General features: G+C 40.7%; 1 protein-coding gene across 1 annotated transcript in view; it reads left to right on the forward strand.

The window, feature by feature from the left end:
- The window catches only part of tgfbr1b (transforming growth factor, beta receptor 1 b), a 163,281-nt gene that overhangs the window by 87,507 nt on the left and 58,917 nt on the right, over positions 1 to 16,857 (forward strand). The gene's annotated exons all lie outside the window — the stretch shown is intronic.

Here is a 16,857-nt window from a genome sequence, read left to right on the forward strand (position 1 = left end):
CTCACAGCTGCCATTGGACAGACAGTTACAACATACTCTTATCTTTCACAGAACAGACACTTATCATTTATTTGATCTATTTGAGACTATGTAGCTGCTCTAGGGGAAATAGAGCATTATATCAGCCTATTCAATTGATAATGACCAATGGGTGCCAGTTTCTAAGTAGTTAAAGCATATTAACATAACAATATATGTGGCCTAGACATGGACATTGCCCAATCAACTCGTAATCTACAGAAATGTCCACCACATCACACAGTATAAAACCTAGTAGGCTTAGTGGATTACCTATGTTAAATCATGTCAGGTTAGTTTGGTTCAAGATTCAAGTATAATAATTTATGAGACAAAAATGTAAACAGCACAAATGTACAATCACATCTAGGCTAGAATGATAACATAAAGTCCTGACTACTCCTTGTTATTGTGGTCCTAAATACTACAATGATTAGTTTGGATGCATTGCTTCTATCATGTCCAATTAAAAATAAATACATTACATACATACAGAAATCTGCCTTCTCCTGTATTGTATTAGTGACATTCATTATAAATAGTAAAATAACAGGACAGAGCAAAAAAGGCCTCTGTTGTGTCTTTATCTGATCACATGCAATCAGACACTCACACTGCACAGCAATACTTTATTACAGGCTCAAGGCCCACATGGTAAGAAGACCATACATTACAAAGATAATAATTAAAAAAACAACAACAGAGTACATTCACCAAGCCCCAACAGAGCTAAAAAGGCACTCATGCCAGTGGCCTCTAACGGTAGACATGTACCTGACAGAGTTTTCCCCACATTGGTTACAGATATAAGGTTTCTCTCCGGTGTGAATTTGTTGGTGTATTTTGATATGTTCCAGTCTAGGAAAGCTCTTTCCACACTGGTCACAGCAATAAGGTTTCTTTCCAGTGTGATTTTTCTGGTGTGCTTTGAGATGATGAATATCACTGAACCTTTTCTCACACTGGACACAGCAGTATATGGCTTCTCACCAGTGTGTCTTTTCAGAGCCGTCTTCAGAGTGAACCTTTTCCCACATTGGTGACAGCAGTAAGGTCTCTCTCAAGTGTGAATCTTCTTGTGTTGTACGAGGCTAGATTTTACAGTGAAACGTTTGCCACAGTGTTCACAGCAGTAAGGCTTTTCTTCGGTGTGAAATCTCTGGTGTACTTTCAGAGCAGCCGTTAAACTGAACTTTTCCCCACATTGGACACAGCTGTACGGTTTCTCTCCTGTGTGAATTCGTTCATGTATTTTGAGATAAGACAATCGAGTAAAGCTTTTCCCACACTGGTCACAGCAATAGGGCTTCTCTCTAGTGTGAATTCTCTGGTGTTCTTTTAAAATCCCCTTTTGAACAAATCTTTTCCCACACTGGTCACAACAATAAGGTTTCTCTCCAGTATGTGAACGCTTATGATCTTTTAATTGTCCAGACGAGCAAAATACTTCCCACATTGTTCACAGCTGAATGGCTTCACTCCGGTATGAATTCTCTGGTCTACTTTGAGATAATAAATTGAGCTGAAGGCTTTTTCCACATTGGTCACAACAGTACTGTCTTGGTTTAACTGAGGACAGCACAGGACAGGGAGAGAAAACACACACCTGATAAGAGCCAGATTCACACATTGATCAGCATTTAAGTAACATCATCATTATTATTGTTGAGTCTGAAAAGAACAATACAATGTGATAGATCTTTACACATCTGACCCATAACATTATTAGCAATTCACATGGTTACTATAATAGGTGAGTCTTCTAGCTTTTAAAAAAAATATATGTCATTAATTCTTTCTCTTACTAAGTGGAACATCCCACTTCTTAATTGTATATTATTTGGAAAGGGTTGAGTAGCAAAATGTTTGCCATAAATTCAATGCTGAGTTGCATTTGTTTTCCTACATTTCCCCTTCAATGTATTATTACAATGTATTTACTATTTCTTACTTAGGTCTACTTAACTTTGTATTTTTACATTATTATATTGATCAACATTAACACATAGTGTGTGTTAGGTTAGGTTAGTTGCAGAGGCCTTTTTTGCAGAGGCCTTTTTTGCTCTGTCCTGTTATTTTACTATTTATAATGAATGTCACTAATACAATACAGGAGAAGGCAGATTTCTGTATATGTAATGTATTTATTTTTAATTGGACATGATAGAAGCAATGCATCCAAACTAATCATTGTAGTATTTAGGACCACAATAACAAGGAGTAGTCAGGACTTTATGTTATCATTCTAGCCTAGATGTGATTGTACATTTGTGCACATTTTTGGCTCATAAATTATTATACTTGAACCTTGAACCAAACTAACCTGACATGATTTAACATAGGTAATCCACTAAGCCTACTAGGTTTTATACTGTGTGATGTGGTGGACATTTCTGTAGATTACGAGTTGATTGGGCAATATCCATGTCTAGGCCACATATATTGTTATGTTAATATGCTTTAACTACTTAGAAACTGGCACCCATTGGTCATTATCAATTGAATAGGCTGATATAATGCTCTATTTCCCCTAGAGCAGCTACATAGTCTCAAATAGATAAAATAAATGATAATTGTCTGTTCTGTGAAAGATAAGAGTATGTTGTAACTGTCTGTCCAATGGCAGCTGTGAGTTAGGTCATGTTTTGTGTTCCTTTAACCTAACTCTTTGAATTAGCTTGGCTCTCTTAACTCATGAATGCAAAAGCAGTCTTCTAAAGTAACCATAACAATGAATTTGCCTTTTAAATCATGTTAAACCACAAAGCAATAAAACACTTAGCTTCAACTCAAAATAGTAACCTTGACTTAATGTCTAGTGAACAAATGGACTCTTTAGCAACAAGAAAGGGCACACAATAACTCCACACAACTGAGTTTTATATAGAAATAAATATTTATAGAAAATGTAAACAGTAAGTATAAATAAATAGATGGATGGATGGATGGATGGATGGATAGATCTCAGAGTCACTTAATGACAATTATAATAATTTGTGAGCCTACACACTCACACAGACCCTAAAAGCCAGCGAAATGAAATACTACCTAAGTTAACCTTAACTTGTGTCAGACTTGAATTCAAATGCAAGAGCAGCTTTATATAAATGTAGTAGTAGTAGTGTTATGAGAGGGAAGGTGATGTTTGTTCAGACTAGCAGGGACTTAGGTGGGACAGTTAACAAAGCATTATCCAGTTTCTGTCTATTGTTGATCCCTCCCCCCACCACCACCCTGATTGGTCCATCAGAGTCATTGTGAGTATTTAACATAGCTCTGTTTTAGCTCCATGACACAGTCATGACACAGTTCCATGTGTGCAAGTTCCTGAGGCTGAACTCTCTTCTGGACTAAAGGTGAAGTATAGATAGACAGATAGACAGACAGACAGACAGACAGACAGACAGACAGACAGACAGACAGACAGACAGACAGACAGACAGACAGACAGACAGACAGACAGACAGACAGACAGACAGACAGACAGACAGACAGACAGACAGATAGATAGATAGTAAGTAGGTTGATGCACCAATTGATTTAGGTTAGAGTTGTCATATCTAAAAAAGAAGGTAACATTTGAATTCCCCATCAAAAAATACATACAATAGACATCCAATTTGTTTTTGAGATGGATAGGGTACAATTGGCAATTATAAAATACCAATTGATGCAGGTTAGAGTTGTCCTATCCCAAAAAGAAATTAATATTTGAATTCTCCATCAAAAAATACATACAATAGACATCCAATTTGTTTTTTAGATGGATGGGGTACAATTGGCAATTATAAAATACCAATTGATGCAGGTTAGAGTTGTCCTATGCAAAAAAGAAGGTCATATTTGAAATCTCCATCAAAAAATACATACAATAGCCACCTTTTTTTTTCTTTTTCGCTGCCTTTTTTTCGCGGCCTCGTCCATGGACCCGTCCACGGCCGGCCGTTTGCGTCCACGGCCGGCCGTTTGCGTCCACGGCCACGGCCTCGTCCACGGCCGCGTCCACGGCCGCGTCCCCGGCCGTCTGCGTCCACGGCCGCGTCCACGGCCGGGACGGCCGGCCGTTTGCGTCCGTGGACGCGGCCTCGCGTCCACGGACGTTTTTTTCGCGGCCGCGTCCATGGACGCGTCCACGGCCGCGTCCATGGACGTGGACGCGGCGGCCAACGGCTCTTGCTGCGTTTTTGTCATAATTACTGTTTGCTTAGAGTGGTGCTTACATGGGGGAGGGGGGAGGGGGGCTAACTGACAGGGACATGCTGGCAACAAAACCACACACACACTCACACTCACACAGAGTACTGGCACGGGCTGTGTTTTTAGTGGAGACATAAATTATCACCTCTCAATGGAACTTGCCGTGGGCAGCTGACAGTGGGCCAAAGCTTCCCCTGCCACCTTCTCTACACCATACTGCAGCATGCCACGCGTTTCTCTGCGTTTGTGTGTGTGTGTGTGTGCGTGCGTGTGTGTTAGGGATGTAAAAAGGTGTCTAAAATGGAAATCAATTACCGTAATTGTATTATTAACGATTAGTCGATAAGGGGTCGATAACCCTAACTTTCTATTACATCTATGCTACAGCCTCTACAAAACGGTGCTTTCGTCCACACTTCCATCCGATTGCATTGTAAATGTAAATCCACAGGGACAAGCAACGCTGTGTGTGCATACATACATGTACTATATGCATGCTGCTCACTGGGGAGTGCGCACAGACAGTGATAGCCAGCCAGCCAGTTAATGCATAACTGGCTGGCTGGCTATCACCAGAGCGATATATAAGAGAGTGGCGTCACGCTTTGAACTCGCCGCAGACCGGAAGTGGCTTCGCATGGAGCCGTTCTCATTCCTAGCGAGCCTCTGCCCCGTCCGCCCCCATTCTAGCCGAGGCATTTAAAATCGCTGGAAGTAGACCAAATCACGTCTTTTTCACCATGGTAACGCATTCACGGGCCTCGCTAAGGTAGAAAACATTATTAAAAGAGTGAAAAAGACGTAATTTAATCTACTTACCAGCGAGTGACAAAATGAATGGGGGCGGACGGGGCAGAGGCTCGCTAAGAATGAGAACAGGCTCCAGTAAGCTAGGCTAAGTTAGCTTCCCACCATAGAGTAAATAGGCTTTCCACGCTTACTATGGGAGTCGACGTAAGTGACGTAACTCTCTCTTCTACAACTCTGGCTATCACTGTCTGTGCGCTGCACGGTGCGCTGTTGGTGCTGGTGTTACGCTGTTATCGGTCGGGGTGAAACTTGTCCTGTGAAAAAGGTTCCGCGTTAAAATAAGGGAGAAAAATAAGAAAATAATTTAATTACATTTTGATAATCGATTTTGATCTCACAAACGACTATTCGACTAGTCGAATATTCGTTTACATCCCTAGTGTGTGTGTGTGTGTGTGTGCGCAGTGGTGGAAAGTAACTAAGTTCATATACTCCCGCAAATGCATTTTTTCACAGGTTTCTTTCCATGTTTTGCCTTTTTTATGGAGAATGGAGCGCATTCTTTTCAGAAATCCGCAAATGGCAAGAAACCACTCCATTCTCATTGAAAAACAGAATCCACCTTCATTTGATTTATTCTTCCAAGTTAGAGAAGGTCATAAAAATAGCAAAAATAGCTGATCTACAAGCTCATGTTCTGCCAATCTACTACTCTTGCAAATGGCAGGGCTTGTGAAGTTTTGAAATGGCACATCTGTACGGGATATTTCACGCCAAAAATAACTTTTTTTTTCATCAATTACTATTACCCCGGCATGGAGACTTGAATTCATGGATATCTTTTTGTTTTCGTCGCATTCCTAAGTCAATAATTTGACCAGCAGTGCTTCCCTATTACGGAGACACAAATAGCTTGCTTTGTTCCCTTTGCAGACACAAAGAGTCCCCTAAAAATTATTGAATGATAGGAATTTGAATTATAGGAATGCGAGAAAAACAAAATCCATTTAATCTCCGGTAATCGATAGGAAAAAAAGTCTTTAACTATAATTTAGAGTTACTTTTACCATAACCCAGGTTAACACGGCAAGATATCGAAGTGGCCGGGGGTCATCGGATGGTTTAAGTATTTCACACCACATGTGTGTTTTTCTTGATATCGGCAGTCATAATATCGTTGTGGTTTTCACTACACAATTGATCGGCGAGAAGGGATCACACCAGGGTTGTCACGATTATGACAATTTTACATGCCTATTAATTGTCAGATTAACGATTTAATTGTGTTTTTTTTTACATTACATTTCTGTTTGGCTTGTAGGCTTTGAAGTTGCACATGGCAGATATGACACATAACCTAAATATTGAAAGAAATGAAGGACATATTTGACAACTTTACACTTTAAAAAGAACATTGATAGTGGAAATAGCCGATCTACAAGCTCACATCGCGACGCGTTGTGAGCTTGTAGATCTGCCATTTCCACTATTTTTTTTAATGTTTGAACATATATATACATTTCCCAGGACTCATAGCCGAGTTCTATCCGAGAGCTGGCCAATAGGAGGGAGTGTTGTTGTGCAATTGACATTAGAAGCACGAAGCTCAGGGATTGGTTGAGAGGGGTGTTTTGTCACTGTTAAAACTAGAGAATAACGTTGGAAGGATAAACTGAGGATTGCGTTTCTGCCTGAGATCAACCAGTCCATCCTCCTTTTCTCGGGTCCATAATCTCCATATGCAGGGGCGTCACAAGGGGGGGACTGAGTTACTAGGGCCCAAGGTGGAGGGGCCTTAATTATTGTATACTTTAGCTATTGAAAAATAGCAGATATACAAGCTCACAGCGCGGTGCTCAAGCTGAAAAGTCGTGAAAATGGGTCCAAATGGTTTCCAAATGTGTATTTTTTTAAGCGAACATTTCTAACTCAAATGTTGCTTCTGGGGGGTTCCTGGAACTACATCTTTTGAGATGGGGGTCCGTGGCCAAATACATATAATTTTGGGGGTCCTTCACATAAAAAGGTTTGAGCACCACTGACATAGAAACATAGGTTTAAAAGACCCGCGCTCTGAGCTTGTATATCTGCTATTTTTCAATAGTTAAAGTATAGGGGTGTAACGATACATTTTAATAGCGATTCGATACATATCACGATACATGGTTGACGATACGATACATGGACGATATTGGTTCATTCATGGTGATACGATTCGATTCAATGATTTAAAATCGATATAGTAACTATTTTGCAAAGAAATTAAATCTGTGTGAAAGGTGTGGATAGTGCAAGTTTTTAAGGGAAACATGTATTATTATAGATATAAATAAGTAAACACAGTGATTATCTGCCAAATACATGGACATTGTATATTGACAAACCTGCACCTTGACATGAACCCAGAGATTCCTCACATTTATCGATAGACCAGTGTAGCTATATGGAAAGGAAAAGTAATTAAACCCCTCCCTTTAGTTTTTTCTTCTTAAAAATGCTAAATACAATGCACAAGTAGGTAGTATCGATACAATCGATTATTTGCACTGCCGATTCGATACGATACAAAATAAAACAATACAATTCGATTTTAGCTGTTTTCATTTCGATGTACTTCGATTTTTTAAGTTAAAAACGATATTTCGATACAGTTACTATATCGTTACACCCCTATTAAAGTACCCAGATCCCAGAATTTGCTGCAACACCCCTGGATCCTCCTTTTCTCGGGTCCATAATCTCCATATGTTTTGTTGTGCATTTTTGTTTTTCTACGTCGCTTTCTTTGGAGCCATGGTGTTATCGTCTCCGCTGTTTGTTATGGTTTTGATGAGAACAGAGAATGCACAACACAGAGCACATGGACCCGAGAAAAGGAGGATCGGCTGGTACTCTTCTCTCATAGGTTGAAACCGATGCTCACTACTTGCTTCTCGCAGTGCTTATCGCAGCCCCAGTCTGCGACAGACCCAAATATCAAACCTGCCAGCGAGCTCGGCGAGCAAAGACAGATTTTGCGTCAGATCAGGTTTTTTTTGTCGGCGAGCGGGCGTTCTCGCTTGGATCAGCAGGGATCACGCCACGATCGCCGTTGTTTTGTCCTCCTGCGCGCACCGTGGAAACAAAAGCTGATCAAAATCCAGCTGTTGCTTTTGTGTTATTGGGTTGACTTTTGAGAAGTTTGTGTGGTTGTCTGTGTCAGCTAAGGACTACGGATCCTTAAAAAAAAAAAGAAGAAAGAAAAAAAAAATATATATATACACACACACCACACACACACACACACACACACGCACACGCACACGCACACACACACACACACACACACACACATTTAGCTTTTCAGAAAACTGTTTATTTTTATTTATTTTTCCTGCCTTAATTGATCGTTTACATTTTTAATCAGCCTCAGGTCTAATTGGTACTTAGAACTGACGATCAGTTTTATTTTGTCACTCACATCACAGTCTCTCAGATGTTTTTTGCCGTACCTGCACGTCTCTATTCAACCTTGCATGGGCGTATGCGTGAGACACATCCGCCACAGTATCACAGTTGCAGCAGTGCTCGCTCAACCTCGCATTGTACGTGTGAACGTATTTGTATGCAGCAAGGCTGCTCATGAAGCCTTCTGTATGAAAGGCTGTCTCGGGGACACTACATTTTAAGTCCTGGATATTGCACAGCATCACAATTATATATTATACCCATGAATACTGAATACAGATGTGCCATTCCAAAGCTTCACAAGTCCTGCCATTGGCCAGACAGTAGATTTTTTTCAGGGGATTGGTAGAGCATCAAGAGGGACCAAGGAGGGCATTTGTAAAGGTGTTGTTATGTAAATGCTGTTCAGATTCTTATTTCCAATGAAAAGAAGTTTCAAAATGTGCCTTTTGTTTTCAGTAACGAAAGAGAAGAATGAGCAAGGCTAAATAACAGTGAAAAGAACCTGGGAAAACAAATATGTCCAGAAACAAATGCAGGAGCAGTACAGGAAATACTGAAGCTTTGAAATGGCACATCTGTATGTAAAAAAAACATCACAGAGTGTCACTTTGTGCCGTGCTGCGAGCACCACCACAAAAAATGGGTGTGTACCTGGCACACAACATTTACAAATGGGGTCCGCAACCAAATACATATCAATTTGGGGTTCCTTGGCATAAAAAAGAAAAAAAAAATGTTTGAGAACCACTGTGCTATCAGACATGGGCACTTGATTTGATTGGCAGTGCAGTGGAGCAGGGCACACGTTGTCCTGGTGCTCCTAAAAGACTATTACCGCTTTTAAATGCCAAGCATTCCTGTCAAATTAATTTTGTTTGGCAAGCAGTATCTATGCTTTTGAGTCAAGTAATGAGCTTGTGTACGTTGTCCTCCACTGCAAGTATACTGTGTGCGTGTGTGTGCGTGTGCGTGTGCGTGCGTGCGTGCGTGTGAGAGAGAGAGACCTTTTCTTTTTTGTTTTATGGTTAAGCAATATTTTCAGAGATGAGAAGAAGATTCAGGATGGGGGTTAGTGTTAAGATTAAACATTTAGAGGTCAGGTTTAGGGGTTGGGGTCAAAGATTTGCCTATTTTCAACGTATTTGTGAGGCGATATCACACAAGGAAAAATAGCCGATCTACAAGCTTGTCACACTGCAACACATTGTGGTGAGCTTGTCAATTTTCTATTTTCTTGGGCTATTGTTAGGCAATTTTCTGCCATTTTCAATGCTATCCAAAAAAAAGTGACTTCTTCACAAGTATATAGTGGTGTGTGTGTGTGTGTGTGTGTGTGTGTGTGTGTGTGTGTGTGTGTGTGTGTGTGTGTGTGTGTGTGTGTGTGTGTGTGTGTGTGTGTGTGTGTGTGTGTGTGTGTGTGTGTGTGTGTGTGTGTGTGTGTGTGTGTGTGACAGCCGCCATGCATTGCCAAGCAATTAAACAACACAAGTTCTATAGTCTATAGTCAGACATCTATATTTCTCTGTGGATTTTCACATAGGCCTACACACCTTCCTCCACCGCAACATGAAAAATCAGCGTTAGACAGTGCATGTGGTGAGTGAACGACACAGGAGAGGCAGCAGCTCCAGTAGTGTTGGCTTGCATCTTGGACTATTATACTGCACTCTGCTGGATAATTCTGGTATTGCCCACACATAGGCCTATATAACTCAGGGTTTCATGCTCTATCCGCAGACACGTTACAGACAATTAATATATCGGATATCGGTGGAATAATTCACCAATACCGATACCGATTGCTCCAAAACGACCGATATATCGAATTGACCGTTATATCGGTCGGGCTCTAGTGTGTGTGTGTGTGTGTGTATGTGTGTGTGTGCACGCGTACATATAGATAACTCTTGTACACATGTGTACACTATGTGACACTGTAGACCAGGGATAGGCAACCTTAGGCACAGCTGCCAACATTGGCACATGGGAGGGTGATTACTGGCACACTGGCATAACTGTGAGGAAAAAAATATATATAGTTTAGCTTAGTTAGTTCATTTAAGTCCCCTCACATCTGCATAATATACAAATGACATCCTGCACATAATTCTACATTCATTCAAACTCCTAACTCTAACTGGTGAGGGAATCTAGGTTATTGCTCTGAATCTAATGATCATTACATCCTGATGTGAAAGAAAATGTTATGTATATAGACAATCAAAATAAGTTGCATAGGTTTTTTTTGTTTTGATGTCATAATTGTCATAATTAAACGTAATGTTGGCATGGCACACTGACTTATCAAGAAAATGAAAATGTGGCACTTCATGTCAAAAAGGTTGCCGACCCCTGCTGTAGACCCTTGCTGTCACGTGATAATTAATCAGACCCTTGAGGTCCTGGAGGGAGCCGTCTGCTGCAGATTTCACCAAGGTAGCTGGGTTTATACGCTTTCACTGAGGTAGCTGGGTTTACCTGCTTTCACATATCACGTTGTGACTCATGTGATGAAATGGGAATACATTTTGAAAAGTGAGGGTCAAAGCCGAGGGGGAGGAAAAAAGACTGTGTACATGCAGGGTTTCCTGCAGGAAAAAGTCTTGACCAGGGGGGGATCTCATGGCCGCCGAATTTTTTTGATAATTAATTAATTAATTCGAGTAATTAATTCACTTAATTTTTTATATTAATTCTTATTTTTGCCCTATAAAAACACATGAATGTGCCCATGATGACGGAAAACACAACTACATGCTATCATTCACATTTATTCAACATTGAATAACTACGTTTTTCACAGGACAGTGTAACTTGTTTTTTTCCCCCAGGTTAATCAACCAGCACTCGTGCCATATACATAGAAGTCTACAGCACAGTAAAAAAAAAAGAAACATTGGTGTAAAGTAACTAAGTAGATTTACTTAAGTACTGTACTTATACTGTACAAAGGAGATTTTCAGGTATTTGCACTTTACTTGAGTATTTCCTGCATTCAGGAGATACCAGCCCTTATGTTTTCTTCAAATGTAAACAAACATGGCTGCCATGTTTGAAAGATAGGGTTGGTATGGGGGTTAAACATGCAATTTCGCGATCGCGATCATGCCTAATACATTGTTGGAGGTCCAAAAAGTTTTTTTGAAAAAAAAAATGTTTTTTGATTTTTTTTTTTTTTTATACCCTTGGGGGGGCGGGGGGGTTTTCAGGCCGGGCGGGGCGCCTGGCCTGTAAAGTGCTGCAGGAAACCCTGACATGAAATGTAGCCTTGAGCTCTCAGCTCTCGAGCCCTGGCGCTTCTGACTTGGCTCAAGGCAAGGTCCGCTGTAGCGTTCTGACATCTTGAATCTGGTACCACGACTCTGTAAGTCGTTGCTGTCGGGCAGAAACCTCCTCTCCATATTCTAACTTTTTATGTGTTTTTTTATTTTTGTAAATCATACTACAGCGTTACACAAAAAGTAACAGATCCACATGCTCGAAACGGGACGCAACGCACCTTTTTGAGCTTGTCGGTCTGCTACTTTTTAGTTTTTAAGCTACAATTTGAAAAACGTAAAAGGTGAAGTGCCATTCCCCCCCTAAAACATGATTATCAGGTATTATGATTATATTAGAAGGAATATTCTTTCCAAAAAAGTGTACAGAAAGAGTTCCAGTTCATTAAGTATGCCTGGTTGTCATGGTGGGTGGTGACCCAGCTGAAGTTAGCCACACCCACAGTGTTGGGTGGTAAAAGGGGAGGGGATGATTATATGATGTAATTTAATCACTGTTTTTGGATCGGCACTTTTGACCCACAAGGTGTCAGCCTCCAGGAAGAAACCCCAAATACAAAGAGAATACATAATTGCTTATAACAACCACACCAGGGGGTCTATAATGAAGTACTGTCAACCTTATAGACACATGAAAACCAGAAAAAGTACAAAACTATGGCACCGCCTCTTTAACTCATTTGCTGCCATTTTAACATTGTACTGTATGGCTTTTCTGCCATTTTGTACAATGATATATTTTTTTTATATTTACATTTTTCCTAAATTCTGTATTTGCACGACAATGTCATACAGTAATGAAAATGAAAGAGGACAAGCTCTAGTTTCACCAAAAAAATATTATTTTGTATTTACAATGTACCATTCTATAGTTAGAGCCATTTCAAAACCCTTGTTTTTTGATTTTCCGAGCTTAAAAATCTAATGAAAGGGAGTTATTTAGGTTTTTGTGAATGGTCTTTTTTCAAGCACATAATGCACTTGATATATGTATTTATGGCTTCAGGCACTTAGCAGATGAGTGTACTAGTGTAATAAGTGTAATTGTGTATAACTGGAATTGTGTAATAGTGCTGTAATAGGCCACCTCTTGCCCTTAGGGCGTCTTACTTCACACAAAGAGAAATACGCTTTTTATATTGGACTCCGACTGGCCCACGATGGTCTGCAATACCTCCTCGCGCGCACACACACACACACACACACACACACACACACACACACACACACACACACACACACACACACACACACACACACGTTCTCTCATGCCAATAAACCTCCATCGCCATAGGCCAATCAATCAATCAATCAATCAAAGCCGTTGCTGATCCGGTCTGGGTCTATATCGGATACGGAAACGTTTCTTACATGTATGTGAGTTTGTACAAAACCGGATACAGTAGGCGGGCTTCAGAACGGATCACTGCTGATTAGCCAGGATTCCACCACAGCCTACAGCTACAAGTTTTCCACGGGTACTTGCCCTGGCTGCTACCGAAACAGCACTCAGCACAAAGTTAGGAGGATGAAAGTAAAAAAAGAAACTTACAGCAAATGGAACGATCGTTGCGCTTCTTCCTCATATTCGGCCTCACTGTTACTGGCCTGGGATCCATGTATGTTACAGACAGCTCGTTATACAAAGGACGCGACATATCCTTGGGATTATATGGACACACGACGACACGAGGATGTATTTTTACCGACGCGATTGCTGCAAAAATAGCAGACATAATGAGGTTTCCACCCGTAAGAGACGATTATGCATTCCCTGAAAGATGCCACATCATACTGCTGATGTCACCTTGTCTTCAACAGGGGGTCCGGGACCCCTAGGGGGTCCTCAGAGTTACTACAGGGGGTCCTTCAAATCTTTGTGTGATAGAAACGTTTTTCTCCTTTTTTTTTTTTTTTTTTTTTCCTATAATTTTTATCCCACGATTTTGCAACCCTTTTTTTTCACCCAGTGCCAATTGCCTATGTAATCCTGGGCTCTGCTCTCCCTCTGCCGCGCCTGGGGAGACAACGGACTGACCTCATTCATGCTTCCTTCATTGCATGAGTAGTCCAAGTTGTTTCTTTTCACCTGACAGGGGGGATTTCCCTGAGATGGACGTAGCGCGTGGAAGGAACACGTTATTCCAACCACTTCCTTTCCCCTCCATCAGGCGCCCCGGCTGGCCAGGGGGAGGCATTATTGAGACCAGGATTACTGCATGTTTTTGTGAGGGTATCAACCCTAGGAGACACGGGGAGAACATGCAAACTCCACACAGACAGGCCCTATCGCTGACCCCACCTAGGGTGTGGGTGCTGATGACGCGGAGGGAGAAACACGCCCCCAGCACCCACAGCGTCCCCCAGCGGGAATCGAACCCAGGACCTTCTAGCTGTGAGCTGTTTTCTCCTTTATTTATGTTAACCACTTGAAAACTATAGTGTCCATATTATGAGAACTTTAGCCAAAAATAGCAGATCTACAAGCTCACAACGCCTTGCGCTGCGAGGCGTTGGCTATTTTTTGGCAAAGAGGTTTGGTCTAGAGGGGAAAACGAGCAGACTAAGTACAGAGTGAAAGGTCACGTTTATTAAGCATGACGGTTCAAGTGGTTAAATATCTGATAACACACATTGACATGAATCCAAAATACAATGATGATTGTGCTGTCAAACGATGAAACTATATGGAATCTGGGGGTCCCTGCTTCATCTCTCTCTCAGCTAAGGGGTCCTTGGGCTGAAAACGTTGAAGACCCCTACCCTAAAGTACATGGAGCTTATGTGGTTATTTCTTTATATGTGTCCCAGTTTCCCTGAGGGGCAGTCATCTCGGAAAGTACAGCTTTAGACAGGGGCTGAAAATACTTTTTTTTTTTTTCTCACTAAAATGTGATAAAGCCACTAAAGCATTTCATAAATATCAGGCTACATTTCACTTAAACGCCAGAGCTTAACTCTGCATGTAAATAAGACTTTTTTTAATTAATGTGAGAGATCGGGACATAATTCTGTTGGTCCTCCCAGAATACAGCTAACATGCTAGTTTTCACCACCCTGTGTTAGCCATTTGTAGCCAAATGCGGTAATATCGGCGCTCCATTACCTAGCGTTGCAAATCACAGTATTTATCCCGTTCATGTAGTGCCACGTATGTTCCAAATGAACCACGTTACGTTGTTATAATGATTTAATCTATAATTTATTTATTTATTATTCAGCCGTTGACTGTTCTTCTTCTCGAGTTTTGGGGAAAAAAATGATCAGTTTCCTGCCTGGACCGGATGGCGAGGAGTGTCCTTTGTCACTGAGTTAGCTTAGCTTTGACTTAGAACAGTGTGTCATCGTAAACTATCTAGTTTTAACGTTCAGAGCGTTTTCTTTTTGGACAATAAAAACATTCACAGCCAGGAAAAAAATCCATCAGAAGGACACATGGAATGCTCGTTCACTCGCCGTCGGAGAATTGACTTATTAGACTATTCTGGATGACTGGCTGATGAGTGGCTAACGGCTAACGCTAACGTTAGCTAGCGCTAGCTGCAGGCTAACGTAGGCATCTGTTGTATAAAACGCAACCAAACTCTATTTTTGCTCTTCTACAACGCGAGGCGGTTAAGCGTAGCCTGTAGATTGTGGTTTATTATCAGAGTCAGATGATCCTTCAATCTGTGTGTTACACAAACACTCGATGTTACATAAAGCACAGTTAGCACAGTTGGCCGACCAATTTCGATAGGGCACGAGTTCTGGTGTTGCGCACGTGCATTCCCGTAGAGCAACGTAGAGTAGACGAAAACTGTGCCCCATAGAACTTTGTGCCTCTATAGGAAGAAATACTTTCCTTTTCTCATAAAAGTATCAGTAGGCAGTTGCCTACTGCAATTTATACTCTGTTACAAGTAGAAGTCCGGTATTAAATAAATATATTTTTAAAATAGCAGATCTACAAGCTCACAATGTGAGCTATTTTCAAATGGCCAAAATGTGTATAGGCTACAATAACAGCTGAAGTGGTTAATGTATGTTTTGGGCTATTAAAATCTAAATCTACAAAGCAATAACTAAAGTTTAAAACATACATAAACCACTTTAGCCCTATGTTATACCAAGGCTATTTGAAAATAGCCGATCTACAAGCTCACAACACATTGCGGTGCGACGCGTTGTGAGCTTGTAGATCTGCTATTTTCAAACATTTTGTACTTTTGGTACTTTAAGTACATTTGGATACCAATACTTTTGTACTTTTACTCAAGTACATTTTTAATTCTGGACTTTTACTTGTAACAGAGGGATTCTACATTGCAGTATTGATACTTTTACTTAATTATAAAATGTAGGTACTTTTTCCACCACTGTGTAAACGTTTGTGTTCTCATGCCAATAAAGCTTCTTTGAATTGAAGATTGGCTCTCTACTTCCCCATGTGGTGGAGTCAGGTCATTGCAGGTTAGAAATGTATTTAAAACTTGAATATCTCAAAAGTACTATTTCAGCATGGCATCATTCTATAAGCTATATCTTCAAAACGGTTGGGTCAATCTCCACAACCAATATATCATTTTATAGCTATGATCCCCAGCTTCCAAATGAAATGAAAAAATGAAAATGAAAAAAAAAATCAATGACTAGCTGTCAGCCGTGTCCAGTCACATACAGATGTGCCGTGTGTATCAAAAAAGCATCCCGCTACGGGCAGTGGAGAGGAGACGCCCCTCTCGTTCCGCTTGCCTCTGATTGGTCAAAGCCTGTTGCCTTTCAACAACTAGTTTAAAGATGGTGGCACCCGGGAGGGGCGCTGTCATCTCTGTCAGGCGCGTATCGCGTTACTTTAACAATAAAACCCGATGCGATATAAGTTATCTTGAGTATGACAGTAGTTCGGGTTTTAATGTTAAAGTAAAGGCGAATTTGAATAAGCTTTATGGAAATGCAACTAGTGAGTATGAATGTTAATTCACATTTCATGGTTCCCTTAATTGTTTCCTACAGCCCATGTTTTACAAATGTATTACATTTTTGGCTGTTGTAAATAAACAGTTATGTGTCTGCATTTTCTAGTAGCGAACAAAAAAAGACAGCACAAAACTTGTGCTGTGAGCTGTTTTCACTAATTGTAATTTCTCTTTTGTACCATGCCAACCCATTAAAAACCACCCAG

Source organism: Nannobrachium achirus, assembly GCF_963921795.1.
Source record: "Nannobrachium achirus genome assembly, chromosome: 21".
Taxonomy (NCBI): domain Eukaryota; kingdom Metazoa; phylum Chordata; class Actinopteri; order Myctophiformes; family Myctophidae; genus Nannobrachium; species Nannobrachium achirus.